The sequence below is a fragment of the Gossypium arboreum genome, chromosome 3 (genome assembly GCF_025698485.1).
Source record: "Gossypium arboreum isolate Shixiya-1 chromosome 3, ASM2569848v2, whole genome shotgun sequence".
NCBI lineage: Eukaryota > Viridiplantae > Streptophyta > Magnoliopsida > Malvales > Malvaceae > Gossypium > Gossypium arboreum.
The window spans coordinates 105,572,496-105,589,231 of NC_069072.1; the positions used below are offsets into that span (position 1 = coordinate 105,572,496).

General features: G+C 35.1%; 1 non-coding gene across 1 annotated transcript; it reads left to right on the forward strand.

Moving 5' to 3' along the window:
- The first annotated feature begins 10,458 nt into the window (after window positions 1–10,458).
- LOC128290871 (small nucleolar RNA R71) lies at window positions 10,459–10,565 on the forward strand. The gene has a single exon (XR_008280653.1). It is a non-coding gene; the product is annotated as a small nucleolar RNA R71 (small nucleolar RNA).
- The last annotated feature ends 6,171 nt before the right edge of the window (window positions 10,566–16,736 follow it).

A 16,736-nucleotide genomic window follows, 5' to 3' on the forward strand; every position in this document is an offset into this window, starting at 1 on the left:
TAGGCCGTGTAAGCGATTATATTTTCATAATTTTTCATAAATTAGGTGCAGACTTCACACGCCCTGGGTGCACGCCCATATCCTTAGGCCGTGTCCTTCATACGGCTGAGACACAAGGCCGTGTCTCTATACGTGTGACCAATTTGAAGCTAAAAATCAAGAATGTAGGGGACACACAATCGGATCACACACCTAATGGGAAAGCCATGCGTCACACACAGCCTAGACACACGCCATTGTGTCTTCCCATGTGGACAAAAATAAGGCTATTTACCAAGCCTTTTTGCCACCCTTACTTGCACCAACCTACACAACATCAAACAACACCAATCCAAGCATATACATTCTACCAATTTAGCCACAACCAAGACATCCACACATCAATTTCATGCTATTTTCTATCACATACAACATCTCGTACTTATCATAAAAAAAAATGCAATAACCACATCCATGAAAGGCATCATCATATGTATATATACATAACCAATATTAGCCAATACCATATGGCCATTTACAAAATGAATCAATTACCATTACAAGCCAACACACTTGGTCAAATCAATAATGACACTTATGACAAAAAGACCAAGTTTCTATACATGCCATAACTCAAAATAATGGAAACATAAGTACCCAAAACAATAATTTGATAGTGTGAATGGATCTCCAACCATCTTCAATCCCCAAGCTGGCTTGATGACACTATTATAAATGAAAAGGAAGGAGTGGTAAGCTTTAAGCTTAGTAAGTTAGCATGTAAATAATAATCAACTTTAAACATACAATAACCTACACATAACATAATGTAAATTAGCACAAAATCATCAAGTGGTCATAAACGTATCTTACTCTTTTGCATCCTTACCAATAGTGCATCTTAAACTGAGATCATTTCTCATGAGTTTTGCGTACGTACCTGTACCACTTCATAACATAATCATAACCTTCCACAACTTTGACATGATCTTTAAATCACCCGTTGAACCACATGGAGTACTAAAGGATACTCGAGAATCACATACACATAGAATCATTCCAATGCCATATCCCAGATATGGTCTTACATGGGATCTCATATCGATGCCAATAGCCCAACTATGGTCTTACACGATTCTCATATCAATGCCATGTCCCAGATATGGTCTTACACGAAATCTCATAGCGATGTCATATCCCGAATATGGTCTTACACGTAAACTCATAACCCTAATGTCATGACATTTTTATCTTACCTATTCTTAAGGTTCAACAGAGAATATCACCGTATCGAATCTTTACCGAACGAATCCATAATGATAATTGTACAAGTCATGCAATAACAAGATATTAAATACATAATATAAGTTACATTATTTACACACGAACTTACCTCAGTACAAAAATAGTAGAAATGGATCTAATCATCAATAACCTTATTTTTCCCCCGATCAAGGTCCGAACTTCATTTATCTTGATCTATAATAGAAAATTTAGCTTATCTAATTATCACATTACTCAATTCAGTCCAAAAAGCATACTATGCCAAAATTACATTTTTCTCCCTAAATTTTGACATATTTACATTTTTGTCCCTAGGCTCGTACGATGAAATGCATTCAATTTCTTTGTTACCCAAGCCTAGCCGACCCACACCCATGCTCATATCAGCTAACATTTTTCATCAAATCAAAATTTTTTACTATACATTTTACAACTTTTACAAATAGGTCCATTTTAGGTATTTTCATGAAAAGTCACCTAGTAAAAGTTGTTTATTACACATCAAACTTTCATTTTCTACCATTAAACATCAAAATACATGCATATCACACATGGGTAAACTATTAAACATGAACCCTACTTCAAAATAGTGGTAGAAATGGAAAGATCGGGTGAATACAACTTTAAAAACGTAAAGAGCATTAGAAACGAGGCTAGGATGCACGTACTATCAACCTTGAAAGTTTAAGAAACCCTAGCTGTGGTGTCTTGAAAATTTTTCCTAAGGGAGGAAGAAGATGGACACAATTTTGACTTGTTTTCCCCTTTTTATTCTTTTATTTACCAAATGACCAAAATGCCCTTTTAGCCTTTCTTTGAAATTTTATCTCTCCATGCCCATTTATATCCAATAACTCAAAAAATGGTCTAATTACCATATAAGGACCTCTAATTTAAAATCTCATATCAATTGGACACATTTAATATGTAGAACTCAACTTTTGCACTTTTACGAGTTAGTCCTTTTGACTAAATTGAGTGCCCAAAGTCAAATTTTCGAACGTAATTTTCACGAAATCATTCTGTGAAACTGTATACCATGAAATTATAATAAAAATAAGATTTACTATGTCAGATTTGGGGTCCCAAAACCACTATTTTGACTAGGCCCAAAATTAGGATGTTAACCGGATGCTGGTCTCGTACGTCCTACCAGTGGTTGGGAAGTCTGGCATGTGTTGTGGATACCTGATAGCTTGGGTGAGCAGTAGTGTGTAGCTAAGTCCTGATTGGTAGCTTGTGTGAGTAGGCCCGTGAATAGCTTGAAAATGAGCCTATATGTATTATGAGATATGAGGTAGCTTTGGCTACATATATGGCACTTATGTTCAAAATTTCTAAGTATCCGTTAATATTTCGAGTGTTCAACGAACATCAAAGTTGTGAAAGACTATGGTTATGTTGCGAGTTGGTACAGGTATGTACATAAATCTCATTCGTAATGAGCTAGATATGTGATGAACCCTTGGTAAGGTTGTGATTGAGTAAGTTATGTCTATAAGATTTTAATAACATTCATGCCAACTTTCATCATGTTAATTATATGTTAAATGTGTGGTTATGATGCTAATTATTTGCATAGGAACTTACTAAGCTATATAGCTTACTTCCCTTCCTTTCCCTTGTCTTATAGTGTCACCAAGCTAGCTCCAGAATTGGAGACCGCCAGAGATCCACTCACACTATCAAAAATTATTTTGGTATCAATGGTTTCAACATTTTGAGTTATGCCATGTATAGAGGACTTGGTCATTTTGTTATGTTTCATAATTGATTTGGTCATTTTGTTATGTTTCATAATTGATTTGGCCAAATGTTTTGGCATATATTGGTTGAAAGTTCATTTTGTATAAGGCCATCTGAAATTGGCAACTATTAGTATAAGTAATTTATATGATGATGTCTTTTATGGATGTGGGAATTTACATGATTTGAGTTGATTAGTATGTGATGTTTGTATGTGATAGATGGTAGCAAGTGAATGATGTGTTGATGTCTTGGTTGTGGCTGATTTGGTTGTATGTATATGTTTGGATTGGTGCTATGTTATATTGTATAGGTGTGTTGTAATATCCCGAATTAGGGCCTAATCAGAATAGTGGTTTCGTGACCACAAATTTGAGATAGAAATAATTATTTTATGATTATTTTGAGGTCTATGATATGATTGCATGATTGTATGAAAATTTCGTGAAGAAATTCTATGCATAAAGTGCTTAATTTGAAGTTAGGGACTAAATTGAATAAGTTGCAAAACTTGCATTCTAGAAGTTTCTAGAGTGAAATTGCTTTCAAATTTTAATTAGGAGGTCTTAAATATAAATTTGACCAATTTCAAAGTTTATGGACAAATATTGGACATGAATGGAATTTTTGGAAAGTTTAGTAGTAAGGGTATTTTGGTTATTTAGGGGTAAAATGAATTAAAATACAAAATTAAAAGCCAATTTTGCTCATCTTCTTCACCATGGACGTGTATACCAAGGGAGACTCCATGGATAGGGTTTCCAAGCTTCCAATCTCGATTGTAAGTCCGTTCTAGCCTCGTTTTTAATGATTTTTATGTTTTTGGAGTCCTGGTAACTTGATTTAGCTTATGCTCGCAACAATTTAACCTAGGGTTCATATTTGGAAAAATACCCATAGGTGAAATTTGTGTATTTTGGTGTTTTATGATAGAATATGAGGTTTTAAATTATGTTAGACAACTTGTGCTACTCGGTTTTAAGTGAAAACGAGCAAAAGGGCTTAATCGGTAAAAATACCTAATAGTCATAAGTACATGTTAGAGTGAGAATTTGATGTTGCCATAGAAGGGAAAAATGATCAGCATGTCATAAAACATAAGAAAATAGGATGAATTTTAATTTCCGAACCTTGGTGCAAAAGTGCAAATATGCAAAAGTTTAGGGGTCAAAATGAAAAATTTTAAAAATATGATTTTTGGACCCGTATGAATAGTGTAACTAATAATTAGGCTAAATGTGATATTATCGATGAAGGAAATCGAGATTCGGTCTTAAATCAGGAAAATAAAAGGTTATGGACTAAAATGGTAAATTTGTTGTTTCTGGATCGAGGTAAGTTCGTATGATAATAATAATGCAATGTTATGTTTGAATTATATTTCTTACTATTATTGCATATATTTTATGATTTAATATATTGGAAAAGCTGATGGAATGGTGTTTGTGATGCGGAAATATGACATGAAAGAATGTTACATGAAATGAAAGAAAATGAAGATACATGACAAGTGATTTATGAAATATGTGATATAAGTTATGTAAATTCTTAAAAGCTGATTTGATATTTGAGTTGTGTCTTATTATACTATGAATGGACAATTGGTACTATGGATAGTGAGATCGACACTTCGAGTAAATTCGTACATAAATAATCTATCGATTCTTTTTATGTTATTATATTTTGATATCATATGAAATGTGGCTACCTATCAAATGGTTATTTGATGTAAATTATGAATTTAAATTGATTACGGACAATTTAGTAAAATGTTGAAAAGTGAGGAATTTCTCGATTGAACCTTCGGAATAAAAACGATATGAATGATCTATTGTGAGGTCGCATGTGTAGTACTAAGTGCAGGCTACTATGCGTACCCGAAAACTGTGATCACGTGTGTAGTACTAAGTGCAGGCTACTACGTGTACCAGATAATTGTGTAGTACTAAGTGCAGGCTACTACATGTACCGGATAATTGGTCGCATGTGCAGTACTATGTGCAGGCTACTATGCGTACCAGATAGCTTTGGCTACAAGTGTGAAAATATGTGCAGCCAATTGAGTATCAGTTATTATTCCGAAGAGTTCAACGGGAAAATCGATTAAGTAAAAATACAATTGAACATGATTATATGATGAATAAGTGTAGGTACATGTTTATGAAAAATTATGAGCAATGTGCTCGATAATTGGGTGAATTTCGATAAGACAAAATGGATTAAGTGGAATTATGTAAGAATGAATTTTAGTGGTAAAACAGTGTTAGACAGCAGCAGTTGCATGACTTTGAAAATTCACTAAAAATTTTGGATGTTGAATAAAAATGCAAATGATATATGAAAATAAAGCTTAATGAGTCTATTTTCACATGAAAGAAACAGAGGAAGCAAAAGAATTCTATATTGTGTGATATTTGAATTCTTGTGAAACAGGGTCTGAATGAATTCGAGATTCCCTGTTCTGACTTTATAAATTCACCATAAATTGTAAAAAAATTATGAAGAGTCATACCTTACATGGATGGATTCCTTATTGAGTCTATTTTTAAGGGAAATAAACTGCATGGTTGTTGGAATTCTGTACAGGGAGAATTTTGGTTTGTAGTGCACAGAGGTCAGAGTAGTCATACTCTGAAATAGGAGAGACTTTAACTAATAAACTGTACTAATTGGCTGAACCAAAAATTCTGGAAATTTTATGGGAGAAATATATATGAATCTAGTTTCAAGGAAAATTAACAAAACTAAATTTTGAGTTTTGTAGCTTCAGATATGAATGATTTAGTAACTGTAACACCAGAAAACAGCCTGTCCTGAATATGTGTAATTGTACAATTATAGTGTTTTATCTTGAAAAGCATGGTAGTAATTGCTTATTATTTTCATATGAACTTACTAAGCGTAAAGCTTACCCATCCTCTCCATTTCTTTAGTATTGGCAGGTCGGCTCAGGGTTGGAGATCGTCGGAGGCAAAATCACACTATCAAACTACCATTTTTGGGAAAATTAATTCAAATATTAGAAATATCAAGTGAGTGGCATGTATAGGAAGTTGGTTTGTGATATGTATTTTTATTATGATTTTGACCACACGTATCAGTCTGCATTGAGTTATCATATAAAATCATGAGATGTGGTCCTTATCCATTATGGTTTATAAGTTTAATTAATCGTACCATGTCCTATGTTTTGATGTGATGATATAGTTAGCTTTGTTTGTTATGCATGTGTTTGAAAAGTTTTGAATTAAATGAAATTTTATGGCCCGATTTTCGTCTATGTGTACTGTTAAGTCTGGTAATGCCTCGTACTCTGTTCCGAACTTGGATACGGGTAAGGGGTGTTACATTTAGTGGTATCAGAGTTATGGCTTAGTCGGAGGTATAGTAAAGCCTTTAAGGTCCTTCAATTTCGGAGGTAGCTTATTCTATAGGAACGCACTGCACTCCTTCGTTAAGGCTATAGTGTTATACTTATTAAGTCTCTTCTTCTTAGATAGAATGTCCTTCATGAACTTGATATAATTGCACATTTGTTCTAAAGCCTCTACCAGCGGGATATTGATGTGAAGTTGCTTTACAACATCTAAAAACTTCTTTAATTGCACCTCATGTTTTTTGTCTATGTTGCTAGAGTCTTTAAGGGTATAGAGGTTGTAGAACTTTGGCTTGGATTGGAAAAATTTTCTAAGGAGGTAAATTTGCATCTAAAGAAGATGTTAGCTTATCAGAATTCACTGGTTTAGATTTTACCTTATCAGACTTTGTAAGTTCTAGCTCAACTAGGGCAGAAATTTCAACTGTTGGTTAACTTTCCTTCTTCTCAACAGGTTCAAACTCAACCATCTTGGACTCCAAAGTCTTACCACTTCAGAAAGAAACTACCTTGCAATGTTCCTTGCCCAAATTTCTAGGATTTTCTATATCATTCGGCAAGGCTCCTTGCAGTCGGTTATAAAGCTCCATAGCTAACTGACCCATTTGGTTCTCCAAATTTTTTAGTGTTGTTGAGTGAATCTGGATTAAAGTTTCATTCTTTTCCATGTACACCTTCAACAAGTTCTCCAAACTGTTAGATGATTCAATTTGAGGTGGTTTAGGAACTTGCTAATTAAACCTTTGGGATTGGCTTGGTCTACTGCGTGTAGGTCTTATTCAGTCCATTTCCTTGGTTACTCTAGGAAATTTTTGGATGGTTTTGCCATGCAAGATTATGGAATTTGGTGTCACACCCCAAAATAGGGCTTAGGAGTTTTAGGGTATTTTAGGAACTTTGGCTTATATGAGCTCAGAATTTTGTAAGGTTGGTACTCAATAATGCTTGCGACAATGGTTTTTATAAAGTTAAGTCAATTTTTGGAAACAAGTTTTAAATGTCTTTAATTTTCAAAAAAGTATTGAAATGTAATAGGGTCAAAACTGAGAGTTTTTATGAAGCAAATTGCCCAGAATTTTAAAATCAACCTAATAAACAACCCATTCCCAGTTTTATTTCACGAAAGCTTTTCTTGTGTCATTTCTTGCTCTCCCAAATCTCTCCCCACTTGCTTTTGATCTTCAACTCCTAATTCTTTTTTAATCCTATCACACTTCAGCCTTAAATCTCTATTACAACCAAGAAAATCACCTAAGAATTCCACCATCTTCATCATTTTCTCCAAAACGTGAGTTTTTCAGGTTTGAGTCAAAGCTCAATTTTCTTGCATTCAAGGTAACCAATTGTTTTCCTATTAGATTTAAATGTTATATGGTTCTTTAAACTAAATTTTTAGCCATTAAAATGCATATTTTAGGTAAAAGTCAAAAATCAAGTCTTTAGTGGTGAATTTTGAGTTTGTGGATAAAAAATTGGTTTTAAAGTGTTTTCAAATTATTTTTAACCTAATTAGAAGATTTCTAAAGTAACTTTGAAGTTTTATCAAGGATTTCTAATGTTTTAATGAATTTTTGTTGTAATGGCCAAAACTTGTTGAAAAATTTTGATACCTTAAAATATGTAGTTTTGTGAAGTTTAAAGGTTGGGAATTAGTAGTAGATGAATGAAATTTTTTTCATGCGAAAATATTAAGCATATATTGATTTAGTTGAATTTTATGTTTGTTGTACTAAAGGTTTTGGTTAGAAAAAAATGTAGCTTAGGCTTGTGTTTGTGGCTGTGGCTGTGGCTGTTTGAGGTGAGTTATTGACTAAATATGTGTGGTTTTTCTTCTTGAAGTGTTGAGGTTAATAATACCTTCAACGAGTAGAGATAACCGCAAAGGGAAGTTTGTTTAAGCTTTCGATTTTTCGGCAAAAGTGAATATTTCGGTGAGTGTTTTGGAATAGCTACTCGTAAGGTATTTGTTGTGTATTTTGGAATTTAGTGGTAGCCTAAACCACTTCTCTAAAATTTGAGTATATGTGTTCTTTCACCTAAGCTAAATATGTGATGAATATGTTTTTGAATTGTGATAAAGAGAACTATGATGCGATGAAATACGAACATGTTGTGATGACTATTGTGACGGTAAAAATGAAGGTATGTCATTCCTGTCATATGACAGTATGTATAATGTACTAATGATATGATTATGAGTGAATGTGTGTGGATGATCGGTAAGTGATATTTGATGACATCATGGATATTTTGGCCTTGTGACTTAATGAGATTCTTGGATATAGTTGGCATGCCATAGGATTATGAGTACTCACTTTTTTGTGATTGTGATATATGGGGCGCTAAGGCCCCAATGACAGTTTTGGAAAGATAAGGGAATGTGAGCCAAGCTCTATTCACTGGGATATATATGTGTGGGTGTTGGAGAGTGTTAGCTATATGCTTCGCTTATGGGATATGTTTGACTCTATGAGTCTATGTGTGGTGTGATGGAGATCCATGTATCCGATGAGTGGTGATAGAGTCCACTTTATGTTTCATAATCTCAAGAGCCAAATTATCATATACTGTGGCTAATGTGACTAAATGTAATTATATGTGCTTATATGTAATTGATCTGTGTCAAAAATTTGATATATGTATGCCTAAACGTTCGTATAAATAAAGTATAAAAGAATGCATGGAATATGACTAAATATGTGAATCATGACACATAGTTAATGATGTTTTGGGAATATGTTGTATGTTGTTTGGTTGCTGCGTGACGACTTGTTTGCATAATGGTTGTTCTAGGAATTCACTGAGATTTATCCTTTGCAAAGTAGGTGTTTGCTTATTCTAGTTCTAAGGAATGAAAAGGAAATGTGGTAGACATTTATATCGGTTTATTAAAATGAATTGGGGGTTATTTGTATATGCGTATGTTTGGGAGTGGGAAGCTTGTGAACTTGGATATGGTTTTTGGTTTATTGTTTAGACATTTTGATGCATATGTGACTAGATAAATGAAGCATGATGTTTAAGGACTAAGTTTGAATGATTGAAATGCTCTTATATGCTAAATTTTTGTAGCTTGAAGCAAAGGTATTGATATTAAGGCTTTTAAAATGATTCCTTTGTATTTTCAAAAGTGCAGTGAGTCAGAATGTCAATTTGGAATTGATACCTTAGCTCGAGTTTCGATACTCAAGGATTACTTATCGATACCTTGCAAAAGGTACCGATATTTTTGATGTTTTGAAATTTGTCAAGAAACAAAATGATAGTTTGGTATCGATTTTCGAGGTGATATCGGTACCACTTATCAAAAATATCGATACCATAAAGGCAGTATCGATACCTATGTAACATTTTTGGGAAAATTTGTTAAGTGGTCCCAATGCTCAAGTTACGTACATTTTATGTTTGTTTGTCATATGTTAGTATGATTAAACGCTAAACTAAGTTTGCAAGACTTGATGTCCTCACAAATGCTAGAATAATTAAAGTAAAACAAAACTGCATGTATCTCAATTCTGATAATTACAATGAAATCAACGTGAGACGGTGGTGTGGCATCTCGATATTCGGCCTGGTGTCCAAGCCGAGTATGGGGTATTACAATTGGATTGTGGTCCTTGTCCACTTCTATTTTGGTGTTGATTCCTTATGTAATAAACTAACTGACTAAGGATTTGACGAAAAATTCTCGAAAGAATAAGGATTTGACGAAAAATTCTCGAAAGAATGACCATCCCCACAATATACGCAGGAAACTACATCAAATTGACTTAGTGTTTGAGTTCAAAATTATTCACACCGTTAGTGGTAAACTGTTTCAGCTTTGAAGAGATAGACGATACCTAATCTGAGAGTAAAGTGCAAGCATTGACTTCATGAACTCAGGCTACACGTCTTCCTGACTACTCAATTTGTTGGAAATTTAATAGTTGTTACTAGCGATCCTCTCGATGATTTTGTAAGCCTCATTATAAGACTTTAACAAGAGAGCACCATTCGCAAAAGCATCTACCATCAATCTTTTGTGTGTGTTGAGACCATTGTAAAACTTCTCCAACTAGATGCAGTGTGGAATCCCATTATGAAGACAATTACAAAGTAATTCTTTGAATCTTTCCCACGCCTTGTACAAGGACTCATCATCCAATTATTGGAAAGTGGTGATCTCATTTCGCAACTTAGCATTTTAGCTAGGTGGGAAATACTTAACCAAAAATCTTTCTACTAAATCTTACCAAGTAAAAATTAAGCTAGGTGGTAAAAAATTAAGCCATGCTCGTGCTCGATCTCACAATGAGTATGGAAATAGTTTTAACCTCATTGCGTCTTCAAATACACCAGCTATTTTAAATGAATCACTCACCTCTATTAATAATCGAAGGTGAATGTGTGGATTTTTCGTGGGCATTCCACTGAATTGGACCACCGTTTGCAGCATTTGAAACATCACTGGTTTCAATTCAAATTGGGGTCTTTGATTTCTGGCCTCCTAATTCCCAGATTTAACTCATAAATGAGTGGCACAGCATACTGTCTTATGGCACGATCCCTACCATCAACAATAAGGATTGGATTGTGCACATTAGCGGCTCCATTATCTTAAACATCATTTTGATTTCCAAAGTCTATTTCTATGATTTTTTCTTGGGCTAATTGTTCATGTCTTCTTTATCTAAATGCCCACTCAATTTTAGGGTCTACTGATAATAAATCGATAATTCGACCTATGCTCATAAACTCTTGAAAGTAAATCACAACAAATAAAGAATAAAGAATTAAATAAAAATCAAATTGTAAAAAATCATTTCATAAAAAAATGATTAAGGAAAAAATCTTTGGCAACGGCGCCAACAACTTGTAACAAGTAGGTTTATGCAAGTGTACACAGTCATTATCAAGTAATAAGAAAAAGAGTTATCATCTCCATAGGGACTATGTATGTCAATCAATTAATTGCAAAATTAAATTTGTACAAATTGGTGATGAGAACACAATATTTCGAGTGATGGATGATTAAACTAGATTAAATTATCTTGATGTAAGATGATCCCTAATGTAACGCTTGGATTTTTAGGCCTAGAAGTATTAAGCCTTGAGTCTGGGTTCGGGTGGAAAACGGCCCGAATAATTTGGATGTTATTATTATTATTTAGTATGTTTAGTTTAGTAATTAAATAAATTACGAAGGGTTTATGGTGGGGGAAAAAAAGTCTGGGGCTCGGCCCATAGCTTTAGCAAAATTCTTAAATTTTGCCTCTTAAGGGAATCTGGGCAGTAGGCCTTATTAATAATTTGGGTCTAAGTATGTTGGTGGGCCTTTAAAAGGCCTAAGAGTAAATTTAATTTGAGACAATTCTTGAATTTTAATTTTGGGAGAGAAGGTTCTAGCGATATGGGCTTTTAAAGTTGAGGTGGTAAAATAGGACACAAATAAGGCCTTGGTAAAGTGGCAAGGTGGCGCCACTAAGTTCCTAAAAAAATGGCGTCTGGGAAGGAATTAAAGGTCCAGGGTTCAAGTTGAAAGGTAGGCATATTGTTACTTTTTAATTTAGGCATGTGTCGGGCATGTGATCACTTAAGTGAATTTTAGCAAGGGCCTTAGGGAGGTTGGGCCGATTTTTTAGTTGATATTAGGGTTAGGTTCTTTTCTTTTTAGTCATTCATCCTTTCTGAGTTCTCACAAAAGCTGAAAACGCAAATTCCTTCTCCTTGGTGCTGAGTTCTTCTTCCTCTCTTTTTCCTCCATTTTTTTTCTTCCTTTTTGCTTTTTCTTCTAGCCAAAACCTTCTAATCACCTTGCTCACCTCCTCTGTCAATCCCATCCTCCACAAAACATCCATAGCCGATTGCCATAAAAGTCAAAATCTCGAAAACTCACTTCTTGTGTCGATTACTCCAAGCCAAAATAGTTTAGTTATTTTTGTTCTTTTTAATCAACTTTCATCTTCTCTAAACCCTTAGTATCTGTCGGCAATATTACTTCACATTTATAGCCTCAAATCGTCATCTTCTTTATCACTTAAAAAGCCGAAATACCATAGATTTAGGGACTTATAGCCGAAACTTCAGATCTCCTAGATTCGAGTTCTGCTATCGTTTAGAGGATAGATCTGCATCAGATCTGCATAGAAATCAAAGAGGAATAAGTGGTAAGTGCTCATCACGTCAAATTTAGTCTTATTTTACAATTTAGAAAAAGCCGAAGTCCCTAAAATCTAGGGAGGCTGTCAATTTGGGCATAGGGCTTTAAGGGTCTTTAACTGACGATTTCTTTTGGTGATTAGTTTCTTCTAGAGGTTGGATCGAAGGCTTGGATCTTTGGAACAAATAGACTTAGATCTAGTCATCGGTTTTCGGCAAAAAGGTAAGATTCTAAAGGCTAAAGGGGCATGGTTTGAATATGGGTAGGTGAATATTGGGATTGGTTGTTGTGGTTTGCAATCTAAGAATTGTGGTAATCAATTGTAGGACATCGTAAGGGATCTCAATAGCAGTCGTAGCGAAACAGGTGTGTATCGAACACCCTCTCATAGTTCAATTCGGCAAAAGCCGAAATGCCAAAATTCCGGCATTTCGTGGGCTTGTGAGTGTGCAAGTGGTCACAAGACGTTTAGAAATCATTAGATCTGAAATCGGAAAGTGGTAAGTTAGTCGTGTGTGAAATTTCGTACACTTTGGTAATTGGGCCTCGATAGGCTAAAATTGGGCCCAATGGGCTTACGAGCCCATACGGGCATAATAATAAAAAAAAGGCAATAAGTATGTTCTGTTAGACTGTAGAATCTAAACTGCTTAAACCGGTAAACTGGTCATAAAACTTGAATTAAATGGGCTTAAATTGCTAATGGACACTGTAGGGCCCATTAAAGGTTTTAGGGCCCAATGGCTAAAATTGTGAAATTGAGATAAATAAATTATTGCAATGACAAATGGGCTAGTAAGGACCGTAACATTCATGAGAACCCTTAAAACTGATAAAATTACTGAAATACCTTTATAGGTGGAAAATTTACAGATTTACCCCTAGGAGCAAAATTACTAATATACCCCTAGGGTTAAGGTTAACCTAAATGCATGTTTGACTGTTACTATTTACTGCATGCCATGTTATTATTGTCTGATGCATGGGACTAGGTTATTGATGGAGGAAGTACTGAAAGTGGCTTGTTCACGTACTGGAGGCTTTGCCTCAACTTACTGATATCTGAGCAAAGATCTTTGAATCGTGGAGTGTAGAAATTTGGGTGGGTTGAGCTATTCCCCATATAGAGTGTAGAAATTTGGTATGGGTGGAGTGTAGCAGTTAGTTATAGGTGGGTTGGGCTTGCATACACGAATATGTCATTACGTTGCGGAATGGGCCTCTGGTCATCTTGTTATCTAAAAGCTGCTAAGACCTGTGTTATCAGATTCGAAAAAGGTTTCGGCCCAGTACCCATTGTTATCTGAATAGGGCTTAGGCCTAATGGGCTTGAGCTGACTTGGGCTTTGGATGTGTTTTCCATACACATTGAGTTTTCCAAACTCATGCCCTTTCTCTTCCATCCTTGCGGGTGAGCCCTAGTTGGTGGACTTCGAGCTGGGCGAGATTCAGAGTGGCCACGAAGATTAAATTTCTGGTTTTTTTTAAATAAGTTTCAATTAGCTTCCTTTTAAATCTCGCATTTATTTTTGATTATTTCTATTTTGGTTAAAGTTGTAATAAGGCCACTCTATTATTTTTATTTTGGGTTTCTAAATTTCTTAAATCGTTTTCAACTTCAGATTCACATCACTTAAATTGATTTCTTGAAATTGGTTAGCTCTAGGGCGCGTTTTTAAAAGAGATTACCTGATTTCAAAATATCGTGAAATAAGACAAGGCTTTCGCAACGAAAACGTTTTCAAAATTAATAACCTTTCCAAATGGTTTTAAACGAAATGGTTTTCCCTGAACAATCACTCAGTTAAAGTGTGACAATAGTTGTGTGCATGTTGAGGAGTGGATCCGTGGAGAGCTTGGTACTTAAGCAGTCTAATAGACTCACCTCCTCTTTTCCGGCATCCTACCTGGTGCACAGCTTCCATTCACTTTAATCTATAACGAAAAATACTCTTTAAACACTAAGAAAGATTTTAGATAAAACATGAATTTTATAGTAACGCTTCAATGTGAAACATCGGATTCGGCCGTAACGTCTACGCCGGGTTTGGGTGTTACATTTAGTGGTATCAGAGCAAGGTTGCAACAACTCAGCTGTGGATCGGGTCCAAAAAGGTTTTCAAAACTTTAAGCCCAAAGAGGGTATTTTTGGAAAAATCTGACTTTTGAAAACAAATTTTCTGTTTAAAGGAGATAAATTCCAAACTGGTTTTCTTTAAATCAAATGTTTGAGAAATGGATTTTAAAAAGGCATAAATCTTTTGGGTTTGTCTAAAATCTGATAAGGTGGCACACTGAATCCCAGGCACCAAGTCTGTAAGTATCTTTCTGCTCTATATATATTGTACTGTACTAAAAGTAATACTGTAGATAGTACTGAGCCTTAGATATAGTATTATAGATAAGGTAGTATTAAGGCTACAAAACTGAGACTGTAGGGTAAACTAAGACCTAGGAAACTGTGACAGTAGCTAAACTGTGATTGCGTGAGAACAACTCTGAAACTTTATCTGTGCATAAGACATCTGTAATAAACACTAAAATACTAAGTTGTTTCATAAAATTTGCATTGTTGTTATTGGAATTAGAGTGCGCAGTGGAAGCATAGTGGTTTGACTTGAGTAATACGGTTAGTTGATAGTTTGAAATTTAGAGGACGAAATTTATTTAAGGGAAGTAGAGTTGTAATGCCCCGATTTTTGGGCCTGGAAGTATTGGGCCTTGAGTCTGGGTTTGGGTGGAAAACGGCCCGAATAATTTGGATGTTATTATTATTTAGTATGTTTAGTTTAGTAATTAAATAAATTACGAAGGGTTTATGGTGTGGGAAAAAAAGTCCGGGGCTCGGCCCATAGCTTTAGCAAAATTCTTAAATTTTGCCTCTTAAGGGAATCTGGGCAGTAGGCCTTATTAATAATTTGGGTCTGAGTATATTGGTGGGTCTTTAAATGGCCTAAGAGTAAATTTAATTCGAGGAAATTCCTGAATTTTAATTTTGGGAGAGAGGGTTCTAGCGATATGGGCTTTTAAAGTTGAGGTGGTAAAATAGGACACCAATAAGGCCTTGGTAAAGTGGCAAGGTGGCGCCACTAAGTTCCTAAAAAAATGGAGTCTGGGAAGGAATTAAAGGTCCAGGGTTCAAGTTGCAAGGTAGGCATATTGTTACTTTTTAACTTTAGGCATGTGCCGGCATGTGATCACTTAAGTGAATTTCGCCAAGGGCCTTAGGGAGGTTGGGCCGATTGTTTTAGTTGATATTAGGGTTAGGTTCTTTTCTTTTTAGTCATTCATCTTTCTGAGTTCTCACAAAAGCCGAAAATGTAAATTCCTTCTCCTTGGTGCCAAGTTCTTCTTCCTCTATTTTTCCTCCATTTTCTTTCTTCCTTTTTGCTTTTTCTTCTAGCCGAAACCTTCTGATCACCTTGCTCACCCTCTCTGTCAATCCTATCCTCTACAAAACATCCATAGCCGATTGCCATAAAAGCCGAAATCCCGAAAACTCACTTCTTGTGTCGATTACTCCAAGCCAAAATCCTTTAGTTATTTTTGTTCTTTTTGATCAACTTTCATCTTCTCTAAACCCTTAGTATCTGTCGGCAACATTACTTCAAATTTATAGCCTCAAATCGTCATCTTCTTCATCACTTAAAAAGTCAAAATACCATAGATTTAGGGACTTATAGCCGAAACTTCAGATCTCCTAGATTCGGGTTCTACTATCGTTTAGAGGATAAATCTGCATCAGATCTGCATAGAAATCAAAGAGGAATAAGTGGTAAGTGCTCATCACCTCAGATTTAGTCTTATTTTACAATTTAGAAAAAGCCGAAGTCCCTAAAATCTAGAGAGGCTGTCGATTTGGGCATAGGGATTTAAGGGTCTTTAACTGACGATTTCTTTTGGTGATTAGTTTCTTCTAGAGATTGGATCGAAGGCTTGGATCTTTGGAACAACTAGACTTAGATCTAGTCATCGGTTTTCGGCAAAAAGGTAAGATTCTAAAGGCTTAAGGGGCATGGGTCAAATATGGGTAGGTAAATATTGGGATTGGTTGTTGTGGTTTGCAATCTAAGAATTGTGGTAATCAATTGTAGGACATCGTAAGGGATCTCAGTAGCAGTCATCGTGAAACAGGTGTGTATCGAACACCCTCTCATAGTTCAATTCGACAAAAGCCGAAATGCCGAAATTCTGGCATTTCGTAGGCTT